The 16,661-nt window shown below is 39.9% G+C and overlaps 1 protein-coding gene across 2 annotated transcripts in view; it reads right to left on the bottom strand.

Annotated features, from left to right (window-relative positions):
- Positions 1-16,661, bottom strand: part of htr4 (5-hydroxytryptamine receptor 4) — a 180,060-nt gene that overhangs the window by 104,850 nt on the left and 58,549 nt on the right. The gene's annotated exons all lie outside the window — the stretch shown is intronic.

Here is a 16,661-nt window from a genome sequence, read left to right as displayed (position 1 = left end):
GTGGCATTTATTAATTGATTACATTTTCTTATTGCTAATAGCTACGGACTCCTTAACTTAAATAACAAACAGATGTGGACCTTTGAGCAATACATTTCAGAAACCCTGCTAGAAGTCAACATCTGTCTTAAAACCAAGAATCATCTGGACTATATCAGTTGATTAATATCACCTAAGTGAAAATGAACATGTGAATTTAACAAGAAGATCTTACGCCACTAGTCCTTCCACCACCCTGAAAGATTGTAAGCAGCGAAATTGCCCATAAAAAAGAATTAAGTAATTAAAACACTGGAGCTGTGCAACAGTGCAGAGCCGTTAATAGTCTTGGCTGTTAGCTGTCATCTGCTTTCAGTTTATTTGCACCAAATTAGTTCAACCCTGTTACATTCTGCATGACTGGAAACTCAAGTTAATTCAAACAAACTATTGTCTGTGCTTCAATGACTGAGCAGAGGTCAGTGTCAGTACGTGTCAGTACCAGCGCACCAGTATGAGACTGCTGGACCTCAAGCATCATGCTCGAGAATATTTCATCAGTTGAACGAAGGTCAGCTTACTTACTATGCTTCCCTGCAGGAAATGTTAAATAGATGTGGAAATGAGCCTTAATTTCAGTTCAGTAGCCACCATGACAGACAAAATTAAATTTGCCTTCCAGATTATTCACTTTGAAAAACTCACACGTACTGTTACAAAGTGGTTTCAAGCAAAACAGTGGTTTCAAGCAAAACATGGGACCCCTTATACAGCTTTTGGGAATTATCTAATCAGAAAGTTTGACTAAGCACAGTGTTTACTGGTTGATGCAAAAGGCTTATTCCTACTACCACAGCCATAAATGGATGTTAATAAAAGAATAAAAGGCTAAAGTCCACACAAAAGGAAGTTACTCTCACTCACAGGAAACACTGCTCCTGCACTATATATAAATATATATGTATATATATATATATATACATATATATATATATATATATATACACTACTAACAATAAGTTAGGGATATTGTGAGAGACTCAGTGGATTTCATACATACGGTGTTTGTTTCACTTCAGAGAGTTTTGGGATAGGGAGGCAATTGTATTGGGGTGATAGACACACCTCATTTTGTGTTTTCCATGTAATGGTCTCACTGTATACAGTGTGCCTTACATATTGGGGCCAATACCACAAAACTAAAAGATAACCCTTTTCAATGTGGCATCAATTTCAACATTCTGTGGGTATAAAAAGCTGGTATTGTCAGTAAGTCATTCCAAGTTCATCATTCAAACAGCCATGAACACACAACGTCACTTAACGGACGAGCAGCGCCACCTGGCCATAGCGCGCCTTCGGGTCGGTGGCAGGCAGTCAGATGTTGCTCGTGAACTTGGTGTGTCTTAAAGTGTCATCAGCAGACTTGCATCAAGACACAGAACTACTGGCAGAGTTCGTGACAGACCCAGGAGTGGAGCCCCACGAGTGACAGACCGCAACGATGACCAGTACCTAAGGACCTATGCACTCAGACATCGTTATGCAACTGCCACACAGCTGCAGGCCCAGTTACGAGATGTGAGGGTTTCCAGACAAACCATTCAAAACCAACTCCAACGCTTTGGCTTGAATGCCAGACGACCGTTGCAGGTGACTCCACTGACACCAAGACACCGCCGTGAACGTTTGCAGTGGGCACAAGACCATGTGACCTGGACAATGCAGCAGTGGTCTACCGTCCTGTTCACTGATGAGTGTCGGGTCACCTTGCACAGAAATGATGGTCGTCAGCGTTGCTGGAGAAGGCGAGGTGAGCGATACTCCGAGGTCAACATGGTCCCCAGGGTTCCCTTTGGTGGAGGAGATGCAACAGTCTGGGCAGGCATCACCAGTCAGCGCAAAACAGATTTGGTTATTGTAGATGGCTCAGTCACTACACGTTCTTACCTCAGAGACATCATAGAACCCATCATCATCTCCCAATTCCGCCAGCACACCCCCAACTTTCTGTTCATGGATGATGATGCTCCACCACATCGTGCCAGAATTGTCACAGCTCGACTTCAGGAAGTCGGAGTGCCTCATATGGTATGGCCAGCAATGTCCCCTGACCTGAACCCCATAGAGCACGTCTGGGACCAGCTGAAGCAGAGACTGGATGATCGTACCCCACCCCACGTGACCTGGCAGAACTGCGTGTAGCACTTGTGGAGGAGTGGAACGCATTGCCTCAGAACAACATCATGAGGCTAGTGAGGAGCATGAGACGTCGCTGTCAAGCTGTCATTGCGGCAAATGGTGGAAACACCCGCTACTGACATTGTCAATTTTTGTTATTTGGGGCTATCCTTTTTATTGTCTAAATTTTTGGGCTAATAAATATTGAACTAATGAAAATGGTGTTTCTTCTCATTCATTATTAGTAATATCAAAGGGAAAAGTTCCCTTTGATATTACTAATAATGAATAAGAAGAAACACCATTTTCATTAGTTTTATATCATTAAAATGCAGACCAAATAGGAAAAGCACTCATGTAAATAACAATATCCCTAACTTATTGTGAGTAGTGTATATACATAGTCTGTCAGCAGTGTTATTTTAGATCACACTACCTTGCTTGGCAATACCCACTGTACTCTGCCTGGCTTGATTGGCTACATCCTCTACGTTAAGTAATGTGCATGCGCATCTCTGATCAAAGATTTCAACAGAGGCAAGATGTCTCACTCTGTAGATAAAACAGAGTGTTCCAGGGACGGTATGTAAAGGGATGCTGCAGCAATAAATCATATGAGAACAATAATGTGTTTTTTTTTTTTTTTTTTTTGTTTTTTTTATTAAAGTATATAAACCTATTCAACTAGGACCCCCAAATAAAGGTATGTACTAGGGCCGGGACTTTAACGCGTTAATTACGATGAATGAATTACACAAAAATGTACGCGTTAAAATCGCACTTATTTTTGCACCGCGGAACGTTTCTCACTGGAAGAGTTTCAGGGGTACTGATTATAGTGGAGCACCAACTAACGTTCATGACTTCAGACAACAACAATGAACGAAGAAGCAGATGAGACGGCTTTGGATGGCCCCGTGGATGGGAAATTTTGTTTTCAAAAGTGGATGGATGGCAGCGTAGATAAGAGCATGCTATTGCTGCACTTTATGGCAGAAATTTCACTGGTCGGGGCAGCGTTTAGCTCAGTGAGTAGAGCGCGCGTCCCATGTGCCAAGGCTCTGCAGCGGATCCAGGTTCAACTCCCAGCCTGGGTCCGTTTGCTGCGTGTCACTCCCCCTCTCTCTCTCTCCCTGTTTCCTGTCATATCTTCAGCTGTTCTGTCAATAAAGCCATAAAAGGCCAAAAAAAAAATGTAAAAATTGCACTGGTCTGTTGGTCTTGACAAAACAAAAACAATGTTTTGTTGCTTAAGCTTCTGTATTCAGTCATTATTCAATGGTATACAAAAATCCATGTGAAAAAAATTGCTTCTCACTGTTCTCAGGTCAAATATTTATATGCGATTAAAATGCGATTAATTTCGATTAATTAATTACAAAGCCTCTGATTAATTCGATTAATTTTTTTTAATCGAGTCCCGGGCCTAGTATGTACCTTAAAATTTCACAAAACATTAACATAGTAAGATTTTTGATAAATACTCATCAGAAATGTGGATTTAATGACTAAGTGAGCAAGTACAAGCATTAAAAAATGTTTAAAAAATGACATCACTTAAAACCAGGAAAAGACAACACTTATGACATGTCACAAGTAAAGAAAGATAGTATAAGACCACTTAGTTGTGTGAACCCACTCAGTGAACCTGTGATGTAGGTAATGAAAGGGATCAGCTCCACAAGGCTTTGTTGTGTATTTTCACAATCTTATCCTTCAACAGATTTATGCCACGCTGCAACTTTATTGACTTGAAAACTTACCTTTTAAATTGACAAACATCATGTGTGTGATTCATCGCACAATTCAAACAGGATTCATTTGGGACTTTGTATCTCTATATCAGTTCAAAACCTCTGCTAACAGCTTTGTGTAAGATGTCGGTTTAATCTACTGACACAAAGGAACATACGCACATGGTTTTTCCATTGCATGACCTTCATTTTCTTTCTTTTTTTTTATGTGAAAGAGAAGCTGAACAAGCTCCAGTTCTGCAATTACCAAAAGAAAGCAAACGTCGAGGTATTGCTGTTTGTACAATATTTTAAATAGATTGCATGAAAAGAGAGAAAGTATACGCAAGTAACAAAAGGAATCAAATGAGAGTCAAGGAAAGATAACTTGGGGATGCAGCCAGAGATGCTTCATGAGCATGGAATAACAGTGGTGGAACAAATTATCCAATGAGCATCATTATGTGTTCAGAGAGGAGCAGGTTTTAAATAAACACCGGTGCCCGTCTACAGTTTCTTCTCCGTTCATGTAACAAAAGAGCAGGTGTCCTTTTACTGAATGGGGCATCCTGAGGAAACACTACACCAACATTCACAGATCATTTGCCTCGCTGCCCAGACTTGTAATAATAATAAACCTTTACCTATACCTTTACTTCAATTGAGCACAGTCACAAAAACCTTTCACTGCGCATCCTGTATGAGTATGTGACAAATAAAAACCTTTCAATCTTGAATTTTGAATCTAACAATAATTATCAGAGTCAGGTATTAACAGTCAATATCAGGGGATTCGATGTGATGCTGCTACTGGAGGGAAATGGTGAGAAAGCAACAAATATGAACTGGAAAATAAACAAACTTTCAGCTAAATGCTCACGCTGTTTGAAAGCTCACAGGCATCAGTTGAGCCTTTTCTGAGCTGCTAATCTGTGTGTCACATTTTTAGCTTTACCGCAGCGCTCATTACCATCAAACCACATATCATTTTAATCTTATACTCTGCGTGGTATAGATGAGATGTTTCTTTTCATAGTCAGAGCTAAGGTGTCTGTCACATTTACCTGATAATCATCAGGAAGAAAAATCAGCATGCTCATTTTCCTATTTCCTCAGAGGATCTGAAATGAAGAAGAATCCCCCCCCCCCCCCACACACACACACACACACACACACACACACACAAACACTGCAAGTACACTAAGATAAGCAAATAATCCATTTGTGTGGATACTATGTGCTAAGTAGGATGTAAAAGTTCTGCAAACAAGCCTATAGACTGTTAACTTTTTCACTCTTTTGAAACTTGTTTACAGCTCAAAACAGGAGGAAGATGCTATGACTCATCAACACTTAACGCACAAAAATAATAGCTACATTTATGTCCATTCAAAACAGCTTTTTTTCCCTTGGACTGTTAAGAACTGCTGAACGGAAACCATTTAACTGTACACAAGATAAACTATTAATATTCATGGTATTATAAAGTTTTATTCCACATATGTGAAACTTTTCCAAAGACTAGAAAGTGTTTTTTTTTTTTTTTTTTTTTTTTTTTTTTTTATGTGCAATACATTATTCTAATGTAAAGTCCATGGACTGATAAACACTAAAGCATAAAGCCACACAACAATTAACCAACCTAAGGAAGCATAAAACATATTTTGGCTTCAAATGACTGCGTGCTATTATGTCTGGTATCCATCTATTAACACACAGTCATGCATTTCCCACTTGTTTTAGTACTTCAGGGAGCCAGAGAAAAAGGTTTGACTTCAATTACTCTAAACATTATATTCATTATTATATCAATCTGCGAAATGTGAGAAATAATAATGGTATTATTCATTTCCATTTTAATTCTAATTCAAAACGTACATGTTTTCAATTTATTGGCTGTTCAATAGTTTCTACATAGAACTGAGTTTCACGTTGGTGTCATTGCTAATTTCTTATTTCTTCTTTATAGTTTGGCCTTCTTTTACAAATGTAAAAGACATTAAAACTGCAAGCAGTAATGAACGGGCCCTTGCAGTCCGCGCATGTCGGGCTGCAGCGTTGTCGGACTGTGCGCTCACCTGTTACAAGCATGTCATGATGGGGAGAAACAAGCAGTGAACGTCATGTCAATCAGATGATGTTTGTCTGACTTCCTGTGTCCAGTGGGTGGCGCTACGGATATGACACAGTATTGATGCACTGATCTATTCATGGCGACTCCCTCTAGATTCCTGAGAGATTTGGCCGAGATAGGAAATTGTATGAAGAAGTTATTAGGACTCGATGCTTCATGACGAAGGATTTAATGGCGGGCACTGCCACAGCCAGTAGGTATGACGTAGGATAAAGATTTCCATAACTTTTCATCTTCAAGGTCAGAGGATGATACTGAGTGACTGTGAAGTCGGTGGTATTACATCTGTAGGAGGAGATAATTTAAGTAGGAAGATTGGCAATATTTAAAAATGGCGGCCAAAATCAAAATGGCCGACTTAGCATTGATGCTGAGATGTATTCAGGACGACAGCCTCTACACTTATGAGCAGTTTGGTGTGGATAGGAAATTGTATGTTGAAGTCATAAAGCCTTGATGCTTGACGGCGAGGGAAAAAAATGGTTTCCACCGTCCCGCCCACAAGAGTATGACGCAGCTGAAAGATTTAACTTTAACTTTAACTTTTGTTCTTCAAGGCATGAAGATGATAACTGAGTTAATGTGAAGACTGTGGTGTTTAAGCTCTAGAACAAGATAGTTTTCAAAGTAGGCATGAATTTGGGAAAAATGCCGCCACACATCAAAATGGCTGACTTCCTGTTGGAGTAACAGTATGGGACCCCAGACTTTTTTGTGTGTCTGGTCATGAGGAATCTGCGTACCGAATTTCGTTTGTCTACGTGCATGTGGAAGGCAGGGAAGAACATTAGGGGGCGCTACAGAGCCTGCAGGTCAGGACCACGCCCAGTGACAATGCAGGATCGTAATTTTCGCCGGATGTGACGTATATTCTAAATTTGGTGATTTTTTGGGTATGTTCAGACATCCAAAACTGCAGTCAAACTTGGAGAAGAAAATTTCTTTCCTTCCAATTACAATAGAGACCTCGCAGGTCTACCTGCTCGGGCCCTAAATATAATGCTGGTGGCTGAACCCATAGGCCCATATGGGTTCAGCCACCAGCATTATATATTTTCTTTAACATTTGTTGTTATCATTGCAAAATAAATTACCTAACACCTCACCGCAAGTTGACACAGACAATTCTCCCACCCCCTAGCATTTGTGGTATTATAGTTGGCGCCTCAGTGACAAACACAACCAGATCGCTCTCAGTTTTCCTCAGAGTAACAACTACCAACAACACAGGGTAAAACACAAGTTCATCCAATCAATCCGTCTTCATTTTCCCAGGAGACTGTGCGCCCAGCCGCAGACAAATTGCATAACGCAAGCAAGATTAGGGAACCAATATAAAGACACGTCTATCTGATGCACAGATTCTTTAGAGAAAGAGTTGAGCTACATAAGTGGAGGATATGCCTTTACATAGTTAAATAGTCTGTTTCCCTCTCTGGCTCTAAATCCTTCCACAGATAGAAGCAGCAGCTGTGGCAATAATCAGCAGTGGTGAGGTACTGACAGTTAAAAAGCACAACACAGGGACCCAAAGCAAACAGCAGTGTTTCCTCTGCCCTCATCCACATCATTAAAATACATACAGTGTGTATGGATGAAAGTGTGGACTTACTGTAGGATTTTGTGAGAGTTTATGAGACACAGTGATGTGTTGTGTAAAGAAAGAAGGATAAAATGGATATGTCCATGTGTGTGTGTGTGTGTGTGTGTGTGTGTGTGTGTGTGTGTGTGTGTGCGTGTGTGTGTGTCAATAAGATCATAATCACCCTCTGTAGCAGTCTTGTCCATGTGTGTATCAAAGAGAATGACTCTGTGTGAAAGCACTGGGCAGCCCTCAGCTCAGAGCCACTTGTCGGCACAAATTAGCTAATTGTTCTGCACTTCCACATGAAATAGGACATATTTGTTTCAGTGGAGAAGCTGGCAAAGAAACAGTCCTCCCTCTTCCAAACCTTCTTTTAAGTTTTATTTCATTTTTTTTTCCCTTAATGGTGAAAAAACAACACAGCTCAAGCTCCACTTCTTTCTTTTATCCTCATTTTGTACTGTTTCAGTGCTGCAGAGGGAGAATTCAGTTCTTGTGAGTGAAACATGGAACGAGAGTGTTGAGCTCAGGGAGGGATGAAAGTAGGGAATTTAAGTTTAAATATTCTGCTCAAAACATCTTTTTTTAAAATTCTGAAAGTCAGTGTGAAATAGTTCCTGTGCAGAGGAACACTGAGAACTGAAGTTGGAGGATGTATTCTACAGCAAAAAAAATAGAATTTCACGACAGGTCTCACTTTATTTCGGAACGTGTGTCATATGTGTTTTCTAATGCTTGCCGTGCTTTTGTTTGTTTCTGGTCTTGCTTTTCCCAGTAGAAGGATAATTCTCTCCAGGTTGATATCACTGAATTGATACAAAAATAATACATAATATCCCCTTAGATGTATTTATCCATCATCTTCATTTTTACACTTTCACACTATAGGGCACAACTACATTAGTATATTATAATGTTATCTCTGTAAATCTCCACCATAGCTGGCCATTGACAGCTGTTGATTAGCATCTGTGGCCACATTTTCTGAGTATGTCCCGCACCGTTGGCACTAGTTGGCCCTTGTCAGAGGTCAGAGGTTCTTTGGCCATCCACGCAAATTGAATCAGCAATGCAGCTGAGTAAATAATATTTTATATTATACTGCATACAATACCCAGAAAGGAGCTCAGCCACTGAGTGATATCACTGGAGGTAATTTATCAGATTACATGTAGCTTCCTCTGTCTTCCATGTTTCAAGAAAATGTGAGGTAAAAACTGGAATTCTCCAAAAAAGAGGACCCACCATTTTTCTCTATGGCAGCCACATCCATGCAAAGGCTTTCTGGAAGAGATGCCATCAGATGTGTGAACATAGAAGCTGCCTGAGGATCTTTTCTGAAAGGAGAGGATCAAAGAGCAGGAGTAGGCCCTGGAGGCTGAGCCGGCACGTGCCTGTGAGTGCTATCACTGACAGGTGGGATGAATCACCTTGTCAGGCATGAATGAAAACGGGTTGGAACCACTGTATAATGGAGCACTTAATCCACCCAACACACACAGACTCCAACTCCTGCTGACTCCTGTCCATCTGGGAGGATAACAGACTCAGAGACTCGGCAGATGTCAGTTTTACTGCCTGAGATTTTGACGGCATTTTCAGCGTGCTTCGTGATCATGCCTGCGTTGAATGGAGACCTTTTCTCCTCAGTTTGAGTGTGTTCATGCATCAGCAAATGTTTTTTTTGTTTTTTTTATATGAATGGAGGATTTCTTATTGAGATTACGTAAGCAGGCGCTGAATGAATAATTCAGTGTGTGATTTGAAAAAAACGGTGCACCATGTCGGCTGCCAAGTCTGCACTCTGCAACACAGCCACCAAACAGCATAAGTGGGGCTTGAATGGAGGGATAAAAAGAAGTTGAACAGACTTGAATTGTGCTGTGAGCCGCTGCCATCGCTGCAGTGAAGAATCAATGTGTCACAATTATCTACGGGTGACTTGAAGTGATTAATGATGAAAGGACCCCTGAGGGTTATGAAAAGATGCAGGGACACAGAGAGTATACCCCGACACACCCTCACACAACAGAAGGTGCTGGACTTATCACACATAAAAAAAAGCCAGATATCACCATCAAACAGACAAAGGACAGCTTAAAATGTATTGTGTGTTTTCCTAAAAAGCAGCCTCTTGTCGCCACATGCCACTGTGTTATTTTTGTTATATTAAGGACAATGTTTGGGGTTACACCCCGTTCCAGTATCTTTAACATTCAGGATAAAAAAACAACCACTTACATAAGGTTGATTGAGGTTAGTAAAACTGCAAACATGCAGTTCTGTAATGGGAGAGAAACCCTCTCTCTGTCCAGGTCCTTGCTTTCCACCTCACACACAACTTCATCTAGCCCAAATAACACTTTTTTTCATGCAGGTGATTCCCTGTTTCATCCCAATAGGTTCAAGGGAAAACTGATGTGTTTGACAAATCTTTTTTCCACAGAATTTACACAGAAAAAGAAGCTTGGGGTGATACATTTCGAGAACCTTGCCGTTCCAGCGTTAATTTTATGGTTAATCTGTAAAGAAAACCCTGCCTCCATTATATATTTGTGTTTGATAACTGCATTTGAGAAATCACTGCAAATACATAGTATATGTATAGTATAAATGGTATATAGAAATGGTAAATTGACTTTTTGACTTTTTTTCTGATTGTCTGGTCTCCCGACCACTAAAAAAGCACTGCAGGACACAAGCCACATTCACCCGTCCACACCAACATCCATACACTGGGGCCATGCATAGCTCATTGTTAGCTATACACCACTTCCAAAGTGCCAATTTATATGCTCGGCACACCCTCAAACACTGATGGAAAAGACAGTGATGGAGCAGTTTGGGGTTCAGTATTTTGAGTCGAAGGCAACACGCGCAGTACTTGCAGGGATATCCCCAAAACATCACATTAATATATTGCATAGATTGCCCTTTCTACATATTATTCATGGTATGTTGACATCAGTGGCGGCTGGTGACTGAAAAAATTGGGGAGGACAGGAGGAAAACCAGTCCACAGTGTCATATTTTATACAAGTCAACTACTTATCCCTACTTTCTTATATTCAATGAAAATTAAGCAATAAAACAATGACTTACAAGACTTCTTTAAAAAACATTTTATTAAATGGCTAATATACAAGACAAAAAAACACCAATATGTACCCCTTCCAGAATTCGATCCCCAGTCACCTGTGTGGCAGGCAACTGCTCTACCCACTGTGCTACCACAGCAGTCAATGTACATACTTCACAACAGCACAGGACATCACACTCATCACTCATCACAATCGCCAAAAACAACTGTGTTGCTGCTCTGTAATGTGTCCCAGTCGCGCCGCTAACGTTATGTCCTCCAGCAGGATGAACAAAACAAAAACTATGAATTATCTTTCTGACTGCTTCTCTCTGATTTCTCCGAACAGTTTTTTTTCTTTCAGAAATGTGCTTATATTTCCTTTGAAACCAATTTCAATATCGCTGAAAACTCCATATTTCTTGTCCGAGCATGGCTGGCAGTGAAAGCTGTAAAAAACACATAAGTATTTTTTGTTTACGGTTGTATAAATGTGAGAATGAAATTTGGGAACTGTTATTGGACCAACCTGCTGTCAATCTTGTATTCTGGTGATTGGTAAGGGAGGACGTCCTCCCTTAGCGCGTCATTTTACGTGTCTTAGCCAATCATAGATCAGCTTGAAAAAATCCTAAATGCATTGAGTGAATGGAAGGAGATCCCTCCAACGGAGGACAGAAGCCCTCCGTCCTCCTCTAGCCCCCACCTTCCTGCTCCCTGCTCCTCTCACAGACTGCTCTGTATCCTCCGTCTGCAGCTGTCGCTGTTCAACCTTTTTAAGTGGATTTTCTTCCAAAGAAGAAACTTTTTTTATGATATAATATATATATATATATATAATATTTTATAAATGATACTGAGATTTGGTAATGATTTATTTCAACCAGTTACTCTTTCTTAAAAAAAAAAAAATGATCTTCCTCTTGCCTCTCAAAAATAGTGGAGGACCAACCTCCTCTGCCTCTATGGACGAGCCTCCTCTGGTTGACATATATAAAAGACTTGTTACTGACCAATTTCTGTTTAGTGGAGCATTAAAGTTATCATTATAAACCTTAAAAAGGACAAGAATTCCTTGTTTTAGTTCTGAAAAGTTATTTTGTTTTGTTTTTGCTCATCAAATAAATGACGGTCACAAATGTAAGTAATTGAATAGACAGCTGGATGAGCTGAATAAACGGGCAAACAGTTGACCCATGTACTGTAACAACATGAGCGACAAGAGACAATCTATCTGTTTGGTTTCATGCTGTCTGAGGCTGAACTCTCCTGTTGAAAGCAATCATGCGGAAAACAGGATCTGTCACAGGACACCTGAGGTGGTGAGAAGGGGGAGGGTAAACAGCAGAGCGAGAGGGGAAAACTGATTCAAGGAGAGGAAATAGACGCTTGCTGCTATCTGATCCCTCTGAATCTGACTGACTGCATTGTATTGACTTGTGGCTCCATGTAGGCCTGTTCCAGGATGATTGCAAAGGCCTCCCTGATATGAGCTATAAGAGAACAAGATGTGTTTGACATGTAAATATTAGGTGTTGGTTAAGTATAACCATAGGTTGATACAGCACACATGGAGGTGTGTCAGGCACACTTTGATCCATCTTTGGTATGACTTGATACAACTTGCTGCACTTAAATGGATAATCGAAACGTAATCCTGCACCACCTGGTATGACCTGGCATGCCAAAAAATGCTAATGGAAAAAGGCCCTGAAAATTAAAGCATCAGGGTACAAATCCTGCACTGTAAGATACATTAAATAAGACTGAAAATATGGTCAACCTGGGGAGAGATCAATTTTAGATATGTGTGCAGCAGACATCACCTCAACAGTGTGCCATGATGGAAAGAATGACAGTTTCTGCTGCATCTGCATTATGCAATACTGTACATACCTAGCCACAAAAATTGCATTTAAGAAGTTGTTTAAATTGAAAGGAAAACTGGACAACTAAACAAAATCAAACCGCAAAAATGACCTATTATTTAGTGTTTGGTTTGCAATAATAAAACATAGATCTACCCTCAAGCACACTTATTTACCTAAAGGGATAGTTTGGGTTTTCTGAAGCGGGGTCATATAAATTACATATCTATAGTCGATCTGTTCCCTACTGTAATCACCAATCAGCGCAGCCTCAGTTTGGAGAAGTCTGGGCTGGAGCGGCTCTCTGCTTCTCCAAACTGAGGCTGCGCTGATCGGCAATTACGGTAGGGAACAGATAGACTACAGATATGTACTTTATATGACCCCACTTCAAAAACCCGAACTATCCCTTTAATATTGATGAAAAAGAGAATCCGTGTTCCACATTCTGGTGTGCATATGATATACCAAACTTGGCAATTCAAGGTGCCATTTAAACAGATGTAATTTTAGATAAGTAGGCTCATACAAGGCATGACCATCGGCACAATCCTACACAACATTAAATAAAATCTGTGTAACATGAAAAATGCATCACCTCGCCCGCTTGACAAGCCAACAGAAAGCGTTGCTCAAAAGTCTCCCCCAATCAGGGCCATTCAACGGCTGTTGGAGAGTTAAGCATTACGAGCCACGTCAATTGCATTTTTATGTTGAATTATCACAGTCATGTTAAGTCCCTTTTCACAGTGATAATATTGCTAAGTTTTTAACAATTTCATGTTTATATGTGCCCCAAGTCCCTAAAAGTAAACCTGTCTAAGTGGAAGGAAGTAGGTGATAATTTCCGAGTGATGCTCAAGAAACTCTTTTAAATAACATCCCAGGAAAGTGAACATAATGTGGAAAACATTTGGAGCATGATGGTATAAGGTCTAACTGGGTTATAATCCATGCCAGAGGATAAACTCGTATGTATACTGCAAATGGTAAATGAGAGATAAGACAGTAATGTGATGTCATGCTGACAGAACATGCGGTGCGACATGTGTGATATGACAAATATAGGTTTTTCCTTCTGGTAAATCAGCAGCACAGCAGATACTGTCTCCTCTCATTAAGAAAGAGTTGCAGATTAAGAAGTATGCTAATGATGGTACATTTTCAATAAAATAGTTAGTACTCCCACATTGTAGTCTCTATTCCTCAAGGACACTTTAAGCAAACATATATCACACATATAATTTACTATCTGAATCTCCTCAGGCTAATACAAAAGTGCTCAAAGAGGAATGGGCAAAACAATCCAGATCACAAATGCACAATGGAGCAAGATTAATTAGTAATCGATGAGAATTTGCAGTAATACAAGGTATAAACTCTGCTATTACAAATGTATACATTGGGCATTTCTTATGCTGCAGAGCCGATCATTACAGGTTTTCTTGATTGCTTTGAAGCAGCAGTCAATTCAACTCCACATTTTCAAAACAGTTAACACACAGGCCGAAACAGTGGCACTCATGGTCAAAATGACTCATTTTGTTTGCAAAAGGCTCTAACCGTGCCAAAACATTTAAAATATGCAACAAAAACTAATTTTGCCTTCAAACAACACAACTTGCAAACAACTGTATGAGCTCTTCCAATCAACCATTACACAGTGGACAACAAAATACAAAATACAGCACTCAGTGCGAATCGGTGCACCATTGCTTGTCATTGTGGCCTATTACTCTATGTAGCTTTCATGCCAGTGCCATTTGTTGTCAAATTTGCCTTCTTGCAAAGAATTGAATCCAGAATCAGAAATTCTTTGATGCATTTTTTGATTCCATTGATTCTTTTTTTCGATCTGTGGCTGAAAACTGAAATACTGTAAATATTACACAAAATATATGGAAACCAAAATAAAATCTATTGAGTATAAGAAAATAAGAAAGCTGGTAGTCTCATAGTTCACAAAACATTTCTGCAGCTTCACAGCAAGCATTTTACTGAACAACTGACCTATTTTACAGTTTTTATTGATTGCTTTGACCTGTTTAGACAAACTGGAATCCACTCGGTTTTCATCATCACTGTCTCAGCAGAGCCCAAGACACCTCTTGCAAATGTGTTAACCGTTTCTCATTGAATTGACACATTTTCCCCACCCTTTTGCAGAACAATTAACACGGATGTCATTCAAGCAGTCCAAACTCCATTGTTTTAGCTATGGTAACCAAACAGAAACCATCTGTTCCTAACTATTAGAAACTACTTGCTAATGTGTTCCTGCATCTACGTTTGTGTGTCATATGACATGTATAAGCATGTAATTCTTAACATATGATGATGTATGTAAGTAGTGCGCTGCGTGGGCTGGTGTGAGATAGCAACATAAATCATACTCTCTGGCTGGAGCTGACAGAGACCCAGTATTAGTGCCATAAACTGGATATGGATCCCATTCATGACATCACAACACAAAAGTGGGTCACTTAGTGTAACCCTACCATCGCATTAAAAGGTGGTCTCCACAACCTTTTCCAAGCCTGCACATCCTTCTTACATGATGACATCTTTTCGTCCATTTTAGTTTTTAACCCTGTATCACCATTTGTATCATATTTGATAGATATTTTAAATAGTTTTTGGCAATACATAAATATGTATATGTTGGTTAATTTCTGCTGATTTTTCTCTTTCTCATATCACTCTCTCTGTGGGGCTTTGAGTCAAAGCAAGCTGTTGCTTTGATAAAAAGCTGATAAAAAGTTGTCCAACTCTGCCTTCGCAATGATGGTGATTTAAGCAAAATGTAAATGTCTCTCTCTCTTTCTCCCTCTCCCTCTCTCTCTCACTCTCTCTCTCTCTCTCTCTCTCTCTCTCTCTCTCTCTCTCTCGCTCTCTCTCTCACCCTTCAGGCTAATGGACGTCAACCGAGCGGAGGAAGCTATAAAATGACTCTTTACATTCCAAAGTAGAAAAAAAAAGACCACCAACAGTTTTAGCAGGATCCTCATTTTAATCAAACAAGCCTGAGGGAAAGACGACTACACAGGCACAGTAGAAATCCCACACTGTCTATTGTTCTCTTAGCTGAACCAAGTATCTGAAGATGAGAATGTCCTTGAAAAAAGAACCAGGACAGCCAATTCATTTCTTAATCTGCAGCATCTTGAGACTGGCTTACTAAACACTGCAGCAGCCATGTGTGCTGTATTTCCATATAATACTTGGTGTGGATGAATACAGACACACAGAAAACACCTACAGGCACTATGGCTGCTGGTAATTCAAAAATGTTTTGCTTACATTTTATGTAAGAAAGTCTTCAATTTGGATTGGTTTTAAGTGCTATAAATTGGTCATAACTAGTTCATTTTGTTGTGTTTTGGCAGCATATCCACCCATAGCTCACAATTAAAAAAACTAAATGAAGAAAAAAATCATAACCAATGTAGATGCTTTCAGCAGGTCCCAAGAGCTCACTTAATACTTTGATGGTTATGACAGTGGTCTCACCACAGCCAACATATGTTTATCTACTGAATACCAATGGGAAATTGTGGAGTTTAGTGTCACACAGTTTGGATGGACAGTGTTCATCCCTACAATACAGTCCTACAGTTTTATAAGTGTAACTGTTCCATAAGCTAAGGGTGGCACAGCACCTTACTAAGACACTTTAAGTTGGCTTTCCTGTTTAATCTAGTAGAGCAGAGTCTGGGTGTCCTGCAATCATAAAATGCTAAAAATACCCTATTTTTTTATAGTGATGTAGAATGCCAGTGATTCCCTTTCCAATGTAACACAAAGTAAAAGGCTGGTATTGCACACACCAATACAATACTGATTTATTCGAACAAAAGCCTAATAAAATGTCTTTTGTAGTACTGAGAATGTGCAAAAAACTCCCATTGTTGAACATGAACACACAAACGTAAGCCCAGACAGATGTGAATCACTATCACATGGTCAGTAATAGATACATGTCAGCAATTGCTACACTCTCTCTCTGTACCTGGATAATGCCTGCCAGTGACAAAGGACTCAGTGACTGAAGTCTGTCAGCACCATTCTTCAGACCACCTCATCTTATTCTGTTTTGTGATTA

Source organism: Sparus aurata, chromosome 18, assembly GCF_900880675.1.
Source record: "Sparus aurata chromosome 18, fSpaAur1.1, whole genome shotgun sequence".
Taxonomy (NCBI): Eukaryota; Metazoa; Chordata; class Actinopteri; order Spariformes; family Sparidae; genus Sparus; species Sparus aurata.
The sequence above is the reverse complement of the archived record's forward strand: the minus strand, read 5'-3'. Positions and strand labels throughout refer to the sequence as shown.